General features: G+C 31.3%; 1 long non-coding RNA gene across 1 annotated transcript in view; it reads right to left on the bottom strand.

The window, feature by feature from the left end:
- LOC111713352 (uncharacterized) overlaps positions 1–17,540 on the bottom strand; it is a 29,266-nt gene that overhangs the window by 6,465 nt on the left and 5,261 nt on the right. Inside the window, exon 2 of the long non-coding RNA XR_002767675.1 lies at positions 12,800–12,845. This is a non-coding gene — a long non-coding RNA (uncharacterized LOC111713352). The remainder of the gene's footprint in view (positions 1–12,799; positions 12,846–17,540) is intronic.

Below are 17,540 nucleotides of genomic sequence, written 5' to 3'. Positions count from 1 at the left end.
CATCACTCTATACACTATAACAGGGGGGATAAAGTCACAGCCAAAAAAGTTAAGAATAGAAAACCTGAAATATGATGTTTTGAGGGGTTGTACTTGTGTGTGCTACAATTATACATTTAGCATAACATACTCATATTTCAGTTTCAATATCTTAGATGCACTTTATGTATATACATTATACAATATACAGTAACATACAATCCATGCATTGAGCTAGATGTATAGGATAGATAGATAGATAGATAAATAGACAGATAGGCAGATAGATAGATAGAAACATAGACTGAAAGACGGATAAGCGGATTGATAGCCAGATAGATAGAAAGCCAGAAGGATAAATCAACATAAATATTATACATAAAGATAGATAGATAAAACAATATGTACCGACGAAAGAATGATAGTTAGATAGATAGAACACAACATTGTACAGATAGAAATGTGGGCAAATAAGTTAGTTTTAGTTTGTTCTAAATCTTCATAACAGCAGCAAATCTCAAGAACTGAAGAAGGTGGAACCCAGACCGAAATAAATTTATATAAATGTGGAACACCTAATTTACTTAATCTACCAAATATTAAGACTTAAAGATAGATATATGTTATATTTATAGTTTGAATTAGTTCCGACCTAGTCTAATACACTCAATGCACACTTCCAGGGGCTTAATTTTAACATTTTAACCATGAGCACAGTGCATACCTGAAAATAAAGATTTGATATAATTTCATGCTTTTTAATCAATTATTATAATTTCTGCTGTAATTTTCCGGTTACCCGCTACTATAGTACCATCTTGCAAAAATCTTGCAAAAAGGGATCGAATACAAAATTGCGAATAAAACTTGTAAAAATATGATTGTTCACAAAATATCTACCTATCTTTACATATATTTATCTATCTATCTATCTATCTATCTATCTATCTATCTATCTATCTATATATCTATCTATCTATCTATCTATCTATCTATCTATCTATCTATGAAATTAGAAAGAGTTTGTTATGAAGCTGTGATTAACCCTTTAATCTAAACTTGATGGTTAAATAATTAAATTGTCAAAATCGTGCACAGATTATTATTATTAAAGGGAACGTCGCCGAATTTGACCTCAAGGGATTGTTGCAGAAAACTAAAATATGCTTCCTTGCAGAATGTTGATTTTATTTACAGAGTTTCCCGAGAAAGCGGAGACTTTAATGCCGACCTCAAACTCACTCTAGGCCGTAGTAAATTTGAATTAGAACAGGACCTGCCCAGTTTGTACCGGCCTGCCAGATAACAGCGTGTACTGACATGATGGTACAGTACGTCGCCCTAACCAGACTAACATACGACAGGGTCAATTTTCTTGGCATAGTCCCGTCGGAGGGCTAACTATGACAACTCCCATGGCGCGTTCAGACTTTTTACAGTACCCGGCCTAATCCTAGGCCTATTTGACCGACCCCACTGGCTTAAACCACCGTGAACTCTTTGAATATATTGTGAAGGGGGCTCGCTAAGTGCTAAGCTGAAGGGAACCAAGAATGTAGATAAAATATTAATCAATTTTGTACAGACGTCTCTCAAGCTCAAAATTCATCATATTAGAATAATGATACAATACAATATGTATTCGTCACGGTTTCTATGTAGAGTATTTAAAAGGATTTTAGTGGTGAGAGAGACTTTATTCCTTGCATTTAATTGTACAGTAACATTTAAAATTTTAGCATAACTACCCCTCATTTNTTGAAGATGTATGACTGAATTACAGCCTGTCAAAAATTAGAGCAAGATATATGTAAATTTGTCTCGTAAGCGCACGAATCCCCCCGGAATTTCTTAATCTAATTCCCAGGATTAAGATTTAGGACGGATTATGTATAATATGCCCCCCCCCCATACAGATATACTTGTTGGCATATTGACTATTCACCCATTCATTTACACAATGCAGGGAGATTAAAGCAACATGGTTCCTATAGTTATTATACAGCGAGATCAATACAATTGTGGAAGTGGAAGACGACATTTAATTTATCTTATGTGCATTTTTTTCGGTTGAAAGTTTAACAGTGGGTTTTAAAATTGCAAGTAGCTTGAAAATAAATTTAAGAAGTAAAATGGGTCTGATTACAATGCACAATTACTGTGTTTAGAGATCATTGGACTATTTGAAATCATCTACAAAATAAAAAAGACATTCATATATGTGTTGCGTATAGCCGGCCAAACGATTTGGCTAAAATTTGTTGTGTACACTCATGGGCTAAAAAAAAATCGATTTTTAAAATTTATTTATCAATTCTTTGTTCCATGGGAACTGCCGTGCCTTTCAGATAATATTTCCTATTTCACAGTTTTTTTAAATTTTTAAAAATATTCTACATGCAGTGCAAGGTTTCATTATATTTTTGGTTTTAATCATGAGCTAGCACTAAAATTCAACAAATTTGGAATATGAAAAGCAATTAAAAGATTTAAAAGTGACTTGAAGTCTAAAGACTATATTAAATAAAAGTGGTAAGCAGACCCATTCCTAATCCAAGATGCTATTGAACATATAATTATCCGTATATTCTTTTGATCTTTTCCATTTTCCCCCCCTAAATTGATTATTCTTTTTTCTTTCTTATTTTATTTTCAATTTTTTTCCTTATCTTCTAACTATTTTTTCTTGTAACATTTGTGCTCCCCCCCCCCCTCTTTTTTATCCAGTCCTTTGTATTGATAATCTAGCGTTAAATCAAACTACAGCGTTGAAATCTAATTTTCTTGTTCAAGTAACAAGTAGCGCGATATTAAATATCCTTACTTCCGGGTTAGAATGTTGCTAACTCAACATTTGTTAACACAGAGTTATCAGAACAACTTTGAAACTTTTTTTCGGCTCAGTCGTTACATTTTTTAACAAATATAAATTATAAAAGGATTTAATTTTGTAACCACTAGCTATACAAAAAGTTAAAACAAGACATTTTAAACTTTAAAACAATATCTCTAACCCTCTATATAAAAAATAATTGGAAATTTTTTTAGAATTTTTCTTTTGTTCATACTTTTATCGATATTGACCCAACTTGGGAATGATTCTTTTTTCACTTTAGTTTCTTCTATTTGTATAAAATTTTAAATCGCCGTAAATGATGTAAAACAATTATATACAACCTATATACAACCTATATACAACTTATATACAACATATATACAACATATATACAACATATATACAACATGTATACAACATATATACAACCTATATACAACCTATATACAACTTATATACAACCTATATACAACATATATACAACCTATATACAACCTATATACAACTTATATACAACATATATACAACCTATATACAACCTATATACAATTAACCTTTATCCAATTAATACAAATAATCTGAGCTAATGTATTTTGTTTTTGACATTTACGACTTTCTATTTGAAGATAAGATAAAAATACGCAGTTTTACATATCTAAAAATTGAACTATGACATAATCTTTAAGCTATTTAATTGCAATGATGTTTCAATGTTTTTCAAATGTTTAATTTTATTTTAAAAATCCTAAACCTTTTCTCTTCTCTCAGTTTTAATATCAGAAAAATAATTTTTAAAATTCTTATTAGTTTTTTGGAATACGTATTGTTTCATATTTGTTCTGAACAATAAGAAATCTATTTATACTTTGTTACTATATATAATAAGTATCTATTTATAGAACAGGGTGATTCAAATTATAGGATTTTAAAGTGTAAATAAAAACTGTAAAAAAGCATCGTAATATCTAATAAACGAAGAGTAATTTAAAAATTTTGTTAGATTTTGAGAACATTGTGTGACAGTGTGAGGGATATCTGTTAAGATTCTAACAGCACAATCGCTACAAGAATTATCTCGCTAATGATATAATAGTAATAATTCCATATAAAAATTGCATAACATTAAAAAAATTGTCTAGCAAATTCTATAAAGTTTGTAATTTTAAAAACGTTTTTGCGGTTTTTTGATGTACATGTAATATACATACAATATACATGTACAATCTAGAAATCTATTAAATTTGAAACACCCTGTACCATTACAACCTACATTCATTTCAAAATTTTATTGTCGAATAATATCGAACTAATGCAGTGGCCATTGAGAAACCTAGGCCACTAAGTATATATATTGAGTATGCTTCATGCACTACGGCCCTCTTATTACTGAGTTTCATACCTTTTCCCAGATTTTCCGGAGGTGGGTGGAATAAACTTGATCGCCCCCCTCCCCCTCCTTTTAGTTTATTTTATATTTTATAGTTTCTTAATTTTGTCATAATATTTATATATTTAATATATTCTTTTAGTATGTTTTATCCATTTTATCATTTTTCATTCATATAATTCTTTTTCATCCATATAATTCTTTTCCGCTGTCTCTTCGAGAGTCCCGGACATTTTTTCAAATACTTTTATAAAATATTTTTTTCTGAGACTTATAGAAAGTAAATTAATACTTTTAATTGTAAAAAAGCTTATAAACAAAGTCATCTACCATTTAAAGCGTTTCTCAAGAGAAATAAGGATAAATCCTAAATCCTTGATAAGTTGAAGGTTGATAGTTCTCTACCTGTGTGCTCAGTTAGCTGTACTGTACACTTACAACTGTATACTATAGGTTAGACCAGAATCTCCTTATAATAAACAAATATGCAGTACGCTCTCGGTATAGTTGATGGCCTATACAATTAGTAAAGGATTAGCGTACATCATCACTCTATACACTATAACCTAGTTGGTTTAAATGGTAATGTTTTGAATCGGAGAGTAAAACCGTAAGGTCACTTAACAATTCACGAGCAATGTCTCTCATAAGACATTCTTCGATTTTCCCGAAAAGACCTTGACNCCCCCCCCTATATTTCTTTGAAGTAGAAAAACTTGAAATGCAATAAATTTGATAGTTTTAGCAATATTTCAGGAATTTACTGGATAAACAACTATATGCGCTGGGAATAGATAGTCATTCATGGAGTATTCATAAATTGAGAGTCAGATATCATTCATGGAATTTTTAAAAAATAGAGTGAAAACATGAAGCATGGAGGATAAGAAGGTATGAGTTTTGGACTTAAAAGTAGATCTTAATACATAGGCAGTGTTGCTAAATCATACAAATCTTATCCTTCCAATTCATCACGCTTTAATCATTTTATACTTAATTCATGAACCACTTTGCCACTTTACTGTACTGCTTGACGACTTTATACACCGCTTAACCACTTTACTGTGCCGCTTGACGACTTCATAAACCGGTTTGCAACTTTGTTGTACCGCTTGACGACTTTATAAACCGCTTTGCAACTTTATTGTACTACTTGGCAACTTTATAAACCGCTTTGCTAGTTTATTGTACTACTTGGCGACTTTATAAACCACTTTGCCAATTTAGGGTACCGCTTGAAGACTTTTAAAACTGTTTTTCCACTTTATTGTACTGCTTGACGACTTTATAAAAATCTTTGTTATTTCATTGTACCGCTTGATGACTTTTTGAACTTCTTTGCCATCTTATTGTACTGCTTGACTACTTTATAAACCGCTTTGCCACTTTATTGTACTGCTTGAAGACTTTATTAACCGCTTTGCCACATTATTGTACTGCTTGACGACTTTATAAACTGATTTGCCACCTTATTGTACTGCTTGACGACTTTATAAACCACTTTGCCACTTAAGTGTACCGCTTGACGACTTTATTACCCGCTTTGCCACATTATTGTACTGCTTGACGACTTTATAAACTGATTTGCCACCTTATTGTACTGCTTATAAACCGCTTTGCCACTTTAGTGTACCGCTAGACGACTTTATTAACCGCTTTGTCACCTTATTGTGCCGCTTGACAACTTTATTAACTGCTTCGCCACTTTATTGTACCGCTTGATGACTTTATTAACCACTTTGCCACCTTATTGTACAGCTTGACGACTTTATTAACCCCTTTGCCACTTTATTGTACCACTTGATGACTTTATTAACCACTTTGCCACCTTATTGTACAGCTTGACGACTTTATTAACCCCTTTGCCACATTATTGTAACGCTTGATTACTTAATGAACTGCTTTGTCACTACATAAAAACTACACATGTACCTGATAAATGATTGATTTAAAATTGGAAAGTTCCTGCATAAGTCCCTGTTTATAAATACTCCATGGCTTTGAATAAATATTCCTGCTTATCAGTATTCAACGTAGAAATGATATTTCTTTAAATACCAAGGAAACATTCCTCTAATCTTGGTTTATTCAGGGGCATTCACAGAGGGGGAATTATTCTTCCTAGAAGAGGATAATTTATTTGGTGAACTGTCCCGTTTTGCCGTCTATAGTTTGTAAGTATACTGTACAACTTGCTCTAGCAGACTGCAAAGTCAATACGGCACTTTAAACGAACCGTCGGTTTTAGCGGAGGGGCAATATAATTTTCCTAGAAGGGGCTAGTCTGGTCCATATGGTGTACCGTCCTATTTTTCCTGTCTTAAAACATTTGTGTAGATTTTGATTTAAGAGATTCAAAAATAAAGGAGAATACGAATAAACTAAATAAAATAATATTTCGTAACAAAAATATTGATATTCACAAAACTGCTTAACCCCATTCATGAAACCCGAGTTCTAAAACCAGTTTTCACAATGACACCTTGTCTTAAATTTTGGGCTCTGGTATAATCTGCATGTGTATTGTGAATTGTATAGCTCGCTCTGAGCCCAAAATTTAAGACAATGTGTCGTTTCACGAATGGGGTTAGGCAGTTTTGTGAATATCAATTTTTTCTAATTACAATAATTTTCCTGTTTGTTTATATTCTCCATTTTTTTCGAATCTCTTAAATCAAAATCTACACAAATGTTTAGACCCTAAAAAGGAAACTCTGGAGTTTAGTTCAACGATACTATTTAAAATTTCTGGCTCTGGCTGGTTATATGTCTTCCCGGTTCTTGAAATGTTCGCGAACATCATCTGTTTTTGAGCCAGTACAGATTAAGCGAAAACAAAGTTGTGTGACCTAAAATATTTTGAGATTTAATGATTTTCTAGATGTTTGATCACCTGCAAAGGAAAAGTATTCCTGGGTAAAAAAACATTGAAAATTACTAAGTAAACTATAAAATCAAATGTTTACAATGCAATTAAACATCATAACGAGATAACCTTAACCCTATACAACTTTATACCTTGCTAATTTCTTGAAAATTATTTGCTAATAAACAAAATTTTGCAACATATTATTCTCTATTAATTTGGTAAAATTTTCACTGATTCTAATTTGAAATATTATGTTTCAAGTTAGAGGGGGGGGGGGGAATACAAGGAACATCATAACTTAATCCCTTGACCGATTTGCCCCAAATCTTAGAATAATGTAAAATTAAGTATTTTCACGTCTGTAGAGAAAGTTTGGATTTTAAGGCAATGCTATAATCCTGCAAGCTAGTGTGTGTATAAAGTGTTTGGCTGTAAAAATATGACTGTTAATTTTATAGTACAGAGTTTAAACACTTTGTCTTAACTACGATTTATTTAATTTAATCCATACTTAATTTCAGTTTCATTTTCCATTTTCTTAGATTTAATAAAAGATGATAATAAATTATTTTTGACATCATATATTGTTAAAAAGATTAAATATTTTTAAGTTCTTAAACATACGCAAAAAATTTTCATCACATCCTCGACACTTACAGAAAAACTTGATCAAAAACCACGATATTATTAATTCTTCATAGCCAAAAACTTTGGCCCTTAAGGATAAGATTTGCTCAATTCCAAAAATTGTTAACAACCCTTTGATGAAGTAAATAACTAAGACTTAGTTTGAGTTTTTAAACTTCGGGCTTGATTTTATCAATGAATGTAACAGGCTTTATACACAATCTTGCAGATTCATCATCAAAGCAGTAATATCCTCATATTTTTTACTTTTGACATAGATATACAAGATACATGCAGACACTGAAGAGGGGGTTTATATTGTAAAATATGTAAAATAACATAACTATCTCAAAAATTATATTAAATTCTAAAAAAATATAAAAACTTCTTTTAAGTGGGCTAAAGGGAAAAGTTTTTCTAAAATATGAACCCCTGCTGTACAGTCTGTATAATATTCATAATGTACACATTTTACATTCGTCTTTATTTATTCAAGATATGTTTTACAACTCTTCTTTTTACATGTATCTATCTATCTATCTATCTATCTATCTATCTATCTATCTATCTATCTATCTATATCTATCTATCTATCTATCTATCTATCTATCTATCTATCTATCTATCAATATATATCTATATATCTATATCTATCTATTCTGGTAGTAAACTATCTATCTATTCTACGAAACTAACTATCTATCTATCTATCTATCTATCTATTCTATAAGTAAACTATCTATTGTTTTAGGCCTAAAATTAAGCAATTATCAATTTACGATTAATTCATGGGTTTTTCATTCTTAGGCAGAATACACAAAGGCAGGAAAATAAGCAGACTACAATAGTAATAGACAGGCAAACAAGCAATCTACAATATTAGTAGACAGGTAAACAAGCAGACTACAATATTAATAGACAGGCAAACAAGCATACTACAAGAATAGTAGACAGGCAAACAAGCAGACTACAATATTAATAGACAGGCAAACAAGTAGACTACAATATTAATAGACGGACAAACAAGCAGACTACAATATTAGTAGACAGGCAAACAGGCAGACTACAATATTAGTAGACAGGCAAACAAGCAGACTTCAATATTAATAGACAGACTAACAAGCAGACTACAATATTAATAGACAGACAAACAAGCAGACTACAATATTAATAGACAGACAAACAAGCAGACTACAATATTAATAGACAAGCAAACAAGCATACTAGAATATTAGTAAATAGACAAACAACCAAACTACAATATTAATAGACAGACAAAGAAGCAGACTAGACAGCCAGATAAGTAGACAAGTAGACAAGCAGATAAGTAGACAAGTAAACAAGAAGAAAAGTAGACAAGTAGACAAGTAAACAAGTAGACAAGTAGACAGGTAGACAAGTAGACAAGTAGACAAGTAGACAAGTAAACAAGCAGATAAGTGAACAAGTAAACAAGAAGACAAGAAGACAAGTAGACAAGTAAACAAGAAGACAAGAAGACAAGTAGACAAGTAGACAAGTAGACAAGTAGACAAGTAGACAAGTAGACAAGCAGATAAGTAAACAAGTAAACAAGAAGACAAGTGGACAAGTAGACAAGTAGACAAGTAGACAAGTAGACAAGTAGACAAGTAGACAAGTAGACAAGCAGACAATCAGAAAAGCAGATAAGTAGACAAGTAAACAAGTAAACAAGAAGACAAGTAGAAAAGTAAACAAGAAGCCAAGTAGACAAGCAGATAAGTAGACAAGTAAACAAGGAGACAAGTGGACAAGCAAGGAAGTAGATAAGTATACAAACAAACAGACAAAAAAGACTTAATTAGATAAATAACAAATAGAATCAAAAACAAATTCCTACCCTTCCCTACCCTCCCCTATGAAACAAACCTTGATATAGCTTTACTGCAAAATTTACCATTATAAAGGAAATGAGTTTTACCAACAATTTATAATTCTGTATATTTCTGCAACCTGATGGTGTATACTTTTGATATTTCAAACTTCTATTAAATGATCTGACAGAATTCATAGGCTTGAAATATCAAAGGTTTACGACATCGGGTTGCAAAGATATAGAGATTGAAAAATCAGAGCTTGTAAAAAATTCATAAATGTGCCTAGAAAATTAGTTTTTTATCCTTCTGACAATTTTGGTTCATTTATTTTGTAAAATTTTTCAAATAATTATTACAATATCATATTAACCATAAAGAGAGTTATTGTAATATTGATAAGTTAGATAATTCGGTCACTCAAAATAACGGGGTGCTTCATATCTTATTAGGTTAACAGAAAAATGAATTTGCTGAGTTTGATTTGAATTAATTTGTTTTATGCTGATGACTAATGTAACATGATTAAATCTGTTCACGGCTTCGTCAATATAAATCAACAAAATATAATTCAAAAATATCAGAATTTTAACTTCCTTACTGAATAATATTATTAAGGGAGTATAAGTTCACATCAAACTCAGGTGAATTACACGTTAAACTGAAATCTTGTATGTTTTCTTATTTAAGAGCTATTAAGAATTAGGAAAAAAGGTTTTGGATAATGTATGATATTGTATCTTATCTACAACTTGTAATGATAGATAGATATATATATAGATAGAAAGATAGATAGATAGATAGATAGATAGATAGATAGATAGATAGATAGATAGATAGATAGATAGATAGATAGATAGATAGATAGATAGATAGTTTACTACCAGAATAGATAGATATAGATATATAGATATATATTGATAGATAGATAGATAGATAGATAGATAGATAGATAGATAGATAGATAGATAGATAGATAGATAGATAGATAGATATAGAAATATAGATGGATATTGATTGCTCCAAATTCAATCTTGCCTTTGCCATTAGTAATAATTCCGATTTCAATAATATCAATACTATCAATAACGTTAATACTATCAGTTGTTCATTCCAAATTTAATTCCCAGCGGTTGGCTTTTAATGTTCTTCATGCAACCGTAGCTATAGCCATGAAAAATAACTTTTTGAAAATGTATTCAATCTAAAATCGTTTATTATCATGAACAATGTTTCAACACTTTTCAACCCCCCTCTCGATTACAGCCTATAAGTTTCAGTAACTTTGCATAAATTACAATATATTTCTATATATATTTAGTTTACATATATATATATCTTGGGCCTTTTCTTGGAAATATAGGATGCACTGTTAAAGGGGGGGGGTGGGAGGATCACCCCACTAACGGGTTGGGGGACTGTTGACGACATTTTACAGGTTACAGGTTTTACAGGATTCTTTTTTGGGTTCCACTTTCAAAGGGTGTATAGCGTGTAGGGTATTGTTGAGCGTCAAATAAGATAAAAAGAAACAGTCCTTTAAAGGGCATCTTTAGTATTGGCCAGCAAATTCACAAATTTGAAAATTTACAAGTTTTCATTAATTTTGACCCAACTTGTATTGAATAGCAAAATCACAAATTAAAATTTACAATTTTTTATGAAATTTTCAAAATATTTTTGCTGAATTAGTTTATATATATATATATAGTGGTAGCACGATGCAAAAATAGAGAGGAACGTTTTTACCAAAAAAAAAACAAGAAAATAAAAACTAATGGAAAATTGTAATGTTGCAATTTAGTGATAAACTGAATAGTGACGCAGAAACGCAAATATTTGCGTAGGTTTTAACACTGTTGTTTCTTTCAACTACGCAAACACTTAGAACTTTTCAAATATATCGGCAAGATAATTGCGTACATCGCAAATTGCAGGATAATCGCTTGGAACATAATCGATGGGTCTAAATTGAAGATGACGCCGCTGTGGCCTATAATTTATATGAAGGAAGGTCTATCAGTTTGTATCAACGCTACATTGCGTGTATACAGGAAGTTAAGATCGAAACACGGCCATCTTAGAAATAAAATATATTTTCGATTTTTAAGTTTATATTTCGACGCAACAAACTAAAAATAGATTTTGATGTATTTTATCTCTAAATTGACGAGGACAATATTAACCCCTGGGGCATGACCCATAACCTTGAAATTCCAAACATAGCTGCAGCTGTTTTCCAAACCAAACCTCAACCCAGCTGTTCACACACATGAGCAAACCAAATATTGCAGCAATGCAACGGGGCCCAAAACATTCAAAATAATTGCTCTGTAAACTGGTTGGACTGGTAGCGTATATAGACACTGTTTAAAGGGTGTCACAAAAAGGGTTTTACAATCAAAGGTAAAAAGAATTCTCGTTTAACTTGAATGGAATGCACCCTGGATTTTTGTGCGAGGGCAAGATTTTTTGGACACCCCTTGAATGAAAACATTGAAGGCTAAATTACTTGGCCAATTGTTGGCCTGACCTAGCAGAGATAAGCGTATAAGTAAGGAAATTGCCTAACCAAAATGTTTAATTGTGGTGACAGTATGTAAAAACTGCCTTTTTTGTCGGTACATTCTTATCTCTAAGGTTTTAACCCCAGCCCTCCCCCTCATTTTTCCTAAGGTTTTGAAACACTCGGTTCTTTTACCGAACTGTCAAGATAAAGATAAAGGATGGATCTGATTTCATTTCAGATGGTTTCCTTTTCCGTTCACACACTTGCCTGGCGGCCATTTTATTTTTACTTGTTACACGCTTTTGAAGAGGCCATTTTGTTTTGAGGAGGTCAATTTCTGTTAAGTTTTTACACGCTTTTGATGTTGTATAATTTAAACATGGTTTTCTGTTGTTATTATCATTATCATATTGATAACTCATGGTGTTGTGGGAGGAAGTTTTGGGTATTTTCATAATTATGCCTAATCAAGTAATGATATAAATTATCTATAGAATGCCTCAAAAATAGGAATTATCAATAAGATAGAATCATATGTAGAGTGTCTCAAAAATACTAAACATAAGCAATATACATACATCTCCCTGGTGAATTGTCTCCAGGGAAGTACACTTAACAATGCTATTTTTACTGTACACTGTACATGTTCGGTCTAAACCCAATTAGCCTGTCACCGTACCGTACATATTTGGTGTACATTTCTAAATTGTTTATTGTTGAGATTTCTAAAAAGAGTTTTAGATTTAATTAGACCTACCTTTCATTTAACTCCCCCTATAATCCATCAATCATCTGCACAACCTCTACAAATAAAATAAGATTAAAAAATATGTTAAAATAGAAGTTAAAATTTCATTGAATATGCAAAAAATATGTCTCTTCTGAAAGAGACCCTAAGCGTATATTCAAATGACCCTCCATGCGAAGATGGAAATGTCAGATTTACAAGGTAACCCTTGAAAGTTTTGTCTGATCAAATATGAATAAGATATCCATGTTATTGTCTATTTAAATTGTTTTATTTTATTTGAGGTTTCTCTGCAAAAGTGATGTCCGCATTCCTTACTTATAACTAAGCAACGGAGAAACTTACAAAAATATACATTTTACGAGTCTGAAAAACGACAATATCTTCCAAATTTTTTACCAGAATAAGGTTTCCAGGATACCGTTGTAAATCGGGTATTGCAATCTCTGCAGGGAGGGCCCCTTGAAATTACGCATACTATGACAAATGTGAAAAATAAATAATATTTTAAAAGTCAAAATTTTGCATCTTTTTTCAATTTTAATTTTTTCCAATGATTGTTTTCCTGTAAATATCCCGCCGAACCCGAGCTAGGTATTTAGAGGTTAAAGTTGAGCTGAAACCTATACGTAGAATTTATATAGGATATAGGCGACTAACCCCAAACACACAAGTGCAACCCTTCTAATGCTCGCTACTAAATCATTAGGCCCCCCCCCCTCACAGCAGAGGGTGGTATGAAAAAGGATAAAATGAGTATTTTCTGGAAAACATTCTTACTTCAATAATATTTCATGGAAAAAGAATTGAGTCTTTGCCTCAAACTCAATTTTTTAAAATCCTTTTACCTTTGAAACCTGATGGTGTAAACCTTTTATATTTTAAACTTTGATTGATCTAACAGCTAGAATTCATAGTTTAAAATGTCTAAGGTCTACGACAGAGATATAGGGACTTGAAAATCAGAGTTTGTGCCCAAGACCAATTCCTTTGGTTTAGAAAAGAAATATAATTTTTTCTAAATTGGATTTTTCGAACAAGCATGATGATTTTGACCCACACAAACTTAAAATCATACAGTATGAATAACAAGAAGAGTAGAACTATGCCTATATAGTTAAACTTCTTCTCTAGATATATTCTCTAAATATTTAATTTTATTTTAGAGATAATGACAAAACCTTCCTTATTGTTAGTCATATAAAGGTTTAAAGGGTACCGTTGTGAATCAGGCATATTACTCTTTAAACAGAGGGACAATTGAAATTCCGTTGATAGTCTCTTTAAAGACAAGCGAACACACAAGCTTTTATCCTGAGTTCCTATGTTTATTGTGTAGTATAAGACTGGGTTAAGAAGTCAGGTCGAAGTCGTGAAACTATTTTTCAAAATATATATCAGTTTCAGAGATATGATAGATAGGACAGATAGGATAGATAGGATAGATAGGATAGATAGGATAGATAGGATAGATAGGATAGATAGGATATAGGATACATAAGAAAGATAGGACAGACAGGATAGATAGGATAGACAGGATAGATAGGATAGATAGGACAGACAGGATAGAGATATGATAGATAGGATCATTAGGACAGGATTGTTCTTTTTTTATCCTAATTAACAACGCATTCTTCTAATTATCAAGGTATAGTTTTGCTTGGTTTCTTGCAGATCTGCATTTTGTGCATTACTGCATTATACTGCTTTAAAAACGACAATACCTTCCTAATTTGTAATCAGATATTACACTTTATGACTGGAGGGTCACTGAAATAAAAAATTTCCTTGTAAAAAATATGGATTTTTATAAATCTGCAATTTTCCTTTAAGAGTTTAACAAACTGTGGAAGTATTGAATTGATTCATTAAACTAAAATTTAAAAGTAAAATCTGCCCTGTCATCGCTTTTATACTACTTGCATTTTTGCACGCAGGCTTTAACATAAATTATAGGATCAGATAATTCAAGCAATCAATAAGGAGGGGGAAATCACAAGAAAAGTTAATACCAGAAGAAATATAAGAATATGCTATAACTGTATAAATCCCCTTCCTACTACTGTGTATTTAAGCTTTCCAAAGAAAAATACTGTTTAAATTTCACTTAAATTGAAATAATATCTTAAATGTCTGGGTACAGCGTACAGGGTGTTATATAATGTAGAATAACAAGATTTAGCGAAAAATTATTGTCACGTGATTTTCATATTTCTATGTCCATTAAGTGCCATCAATAATTTACAACAGTTCTCTTTGATTCTAATAGTGATTTTAACGTTTACAAAACATAACACGATAGTTTACAGAGACAGTTTTTTAGAATGTTGTCAATTGTAAATTATCTCAGAACTCTGTTGGTAATCTCTTTAAGTAATATTTCCAACTAAAAACTAAATTTGTTTTCGTAATAATTTTTAATCTAAACAAAATTTAAACCATTTTTTTTGTATCTCCTACAAACATAATTAATGCAAACACATATATATATATATATATATATATATATATATCTAGGTTCACAACAAATAAGAGGGTACCTTCATATATCTACTTAAGATAAACTATATAAATTAATACCATAATCGAATATAAAAAAAAATTTGTAGAAAAAATGCAGCTTTAATAGTAAACATTGCAAAAAAAATGTACTGCATCTCTGTTCATATTATGAATATTTTCAAGTTTTGATTAAATAATAATTAATTATATATTTTTATCAGTAAGATGGCCAAAGCAGGCCAAAAAGCTGGATCGAATTGGCAGACATTTTTGAGGGAACCCGTGGTTATCCCGGTGTTTTCCACGGGCAACGCCGGGAACTTCAGCATAAGTTAATGACATAGGAAGATGTTCTACTCTAATTCAGTTGAACAAGATATATGATATTGACATCATTAATGTTTTGCCATTTCTTCATGTGGAGAGAAAGAAAAGTATATTTGATTTGTGTCAATTATTTGATTTTGTAAATAATATAATACTCACGAGTCAAACTGTCAATCGGTTTATTATTTCAATTATACATTATCTATATGCCTGTCTGTAAATATTTAAATTTTATCTGTCTAGTCTTTCTGTTTATCTGTCTAACAGTCTATCTGTCTAACTGACTATCTGTCTAACTGTCTATCTATCTAACTGTCGATCTATCTATCTGTCTATCTGTCTATCCGTCTATCTGTCTATCTGTCTATCTGTCTATCTGTCTATCTGTCTATCTGTCTATCTGTCTATCTGTCTATCTGTCTATCTGTCTATCTGTCTATCTGTCCTTCTGTCTATCTGTCTATCTGTCCTTCTGTCTATCTGTCTATCTGTCTATCTGTCTAACTGTCTATCTGTCTATCTGTCTATCTGCCTGACTGTCTATCTGTCTAACTGTCTAACTGTCTATCTGTCTAACTGTCTGTCAGTGTACTGCAAATTACTGCAGAATACACCGAAAGCTTAGTTGAGGGTGCTGTCGTCTGTCCATATATCTGTCTATCTGTCTGTCTGTCTATCTGTCTATCTGTATATCTGTTTATCTATTTGACCCACAGAGCAGTTAAATTCAGTAGCTTTAATGGCACGATTAACTTTATGCCTCAAGTTATAAATTATTTCAAATCTATTCCCAAATATACAATATGAACATCAATATGAGAACATATACAATAGTTTTAGTCAATTTATAATAATAATAATAATATCAATAATACATAGAATAAAAATTATGAAAATAATAAGAATAATGATAATGAAAAAATGAATAAAAATAAATTATATAACAGTTTTTTAGTTTATTACGATGTTGCACAATTTCACCCTGTTAATTTAAATATTTGCCCAAGGTTTCTAAACCACCCTGTATTTCCCCAATTTTGAAGATGAGTCCTGTAATTACAGGAATTACACCGTATGGACACATCTGTACAGCACAGCCTTGGAGTATTTAGTTAATATTTAGTTAACCAAGAGATATTAATCATTAGGAGTATTTAGTTAGGATTTAGTTAACCATCATTAGGAGTATTTATTTAGTATTTAGTTAACCAAGAGATACTAATCATTAGGAGTATTTAGTTAACCATCATTAGGAGTATTTAGTTAGTTTTTAGTTAACAAAGGATATTAATTATAAGGAGTATTTATTTAGTATTTAGTTAACCAAGAGATAATAATTTCTAGGATTATTCTTTAACAGGGTTAACTTGTTTTCTTGTTTTCCTGTTTTCCTGTTCTCCTGTTCTCCTGTTTTCCTGTTTTCTTTTTTTCTTGTTTTCTTGTTTTATTGTTTTCTTGTTTTCTTGTTTTCTTGTTTTCTTGTTTTCTTGTTTTCTTGTTTTCTTGTTTTCTTGTTTTCTTGTTTTCTTGTTTTCTTGTTTTCTTGTTGAACAAAGAAAATGTTTTGTTCTCTTTTTGCACATCTACTTCTTGATTGTTTCTTGAATATTGTGTTTTTGTTGATGTTTTCTTGTTGCTATGTTAATATCGTGATATTATAAATTTAAGAACTAAAACCGACCCGGCACAAAGTTTGAATTTGTCGTGTGTGTTTGTGTGTCCGTGAAGGTGTGTGTGTGTCTGTGTGACAGGTTTGACCACTGTATGAAGGTATAAGGTAGGAAGGCAGGAATGCTCATTTCCGTAGCTTGGTCTTTCAAGGACATTGTGCTTAATTAGGCACAGAATAAACCAGGAGAAAAAAAATATAAATTCAAATTACCCCAAAAGTAGTTCAGGGGAGGGGGGTGGGTGACACTTC

Source organism: Eurytemora carolleeae, unplaced genomic scaffold, assembly GCF_000591075.1.
Source record: "Eurytemora carolleeae unplaced genomic scaffold, Eaff_2.0 scaffold1119, whole genome shotgun sequence".
Taxonomy (NCBI): Eukaryota; Metazoa; Arthropoda; class Copepoda; order Calanoida; family Temoridae; genus Eurytemora; species Eurytemora carolleeae.
This window is presented reverse-complemented; position numbering and strand designations above follow the sequence as displayed.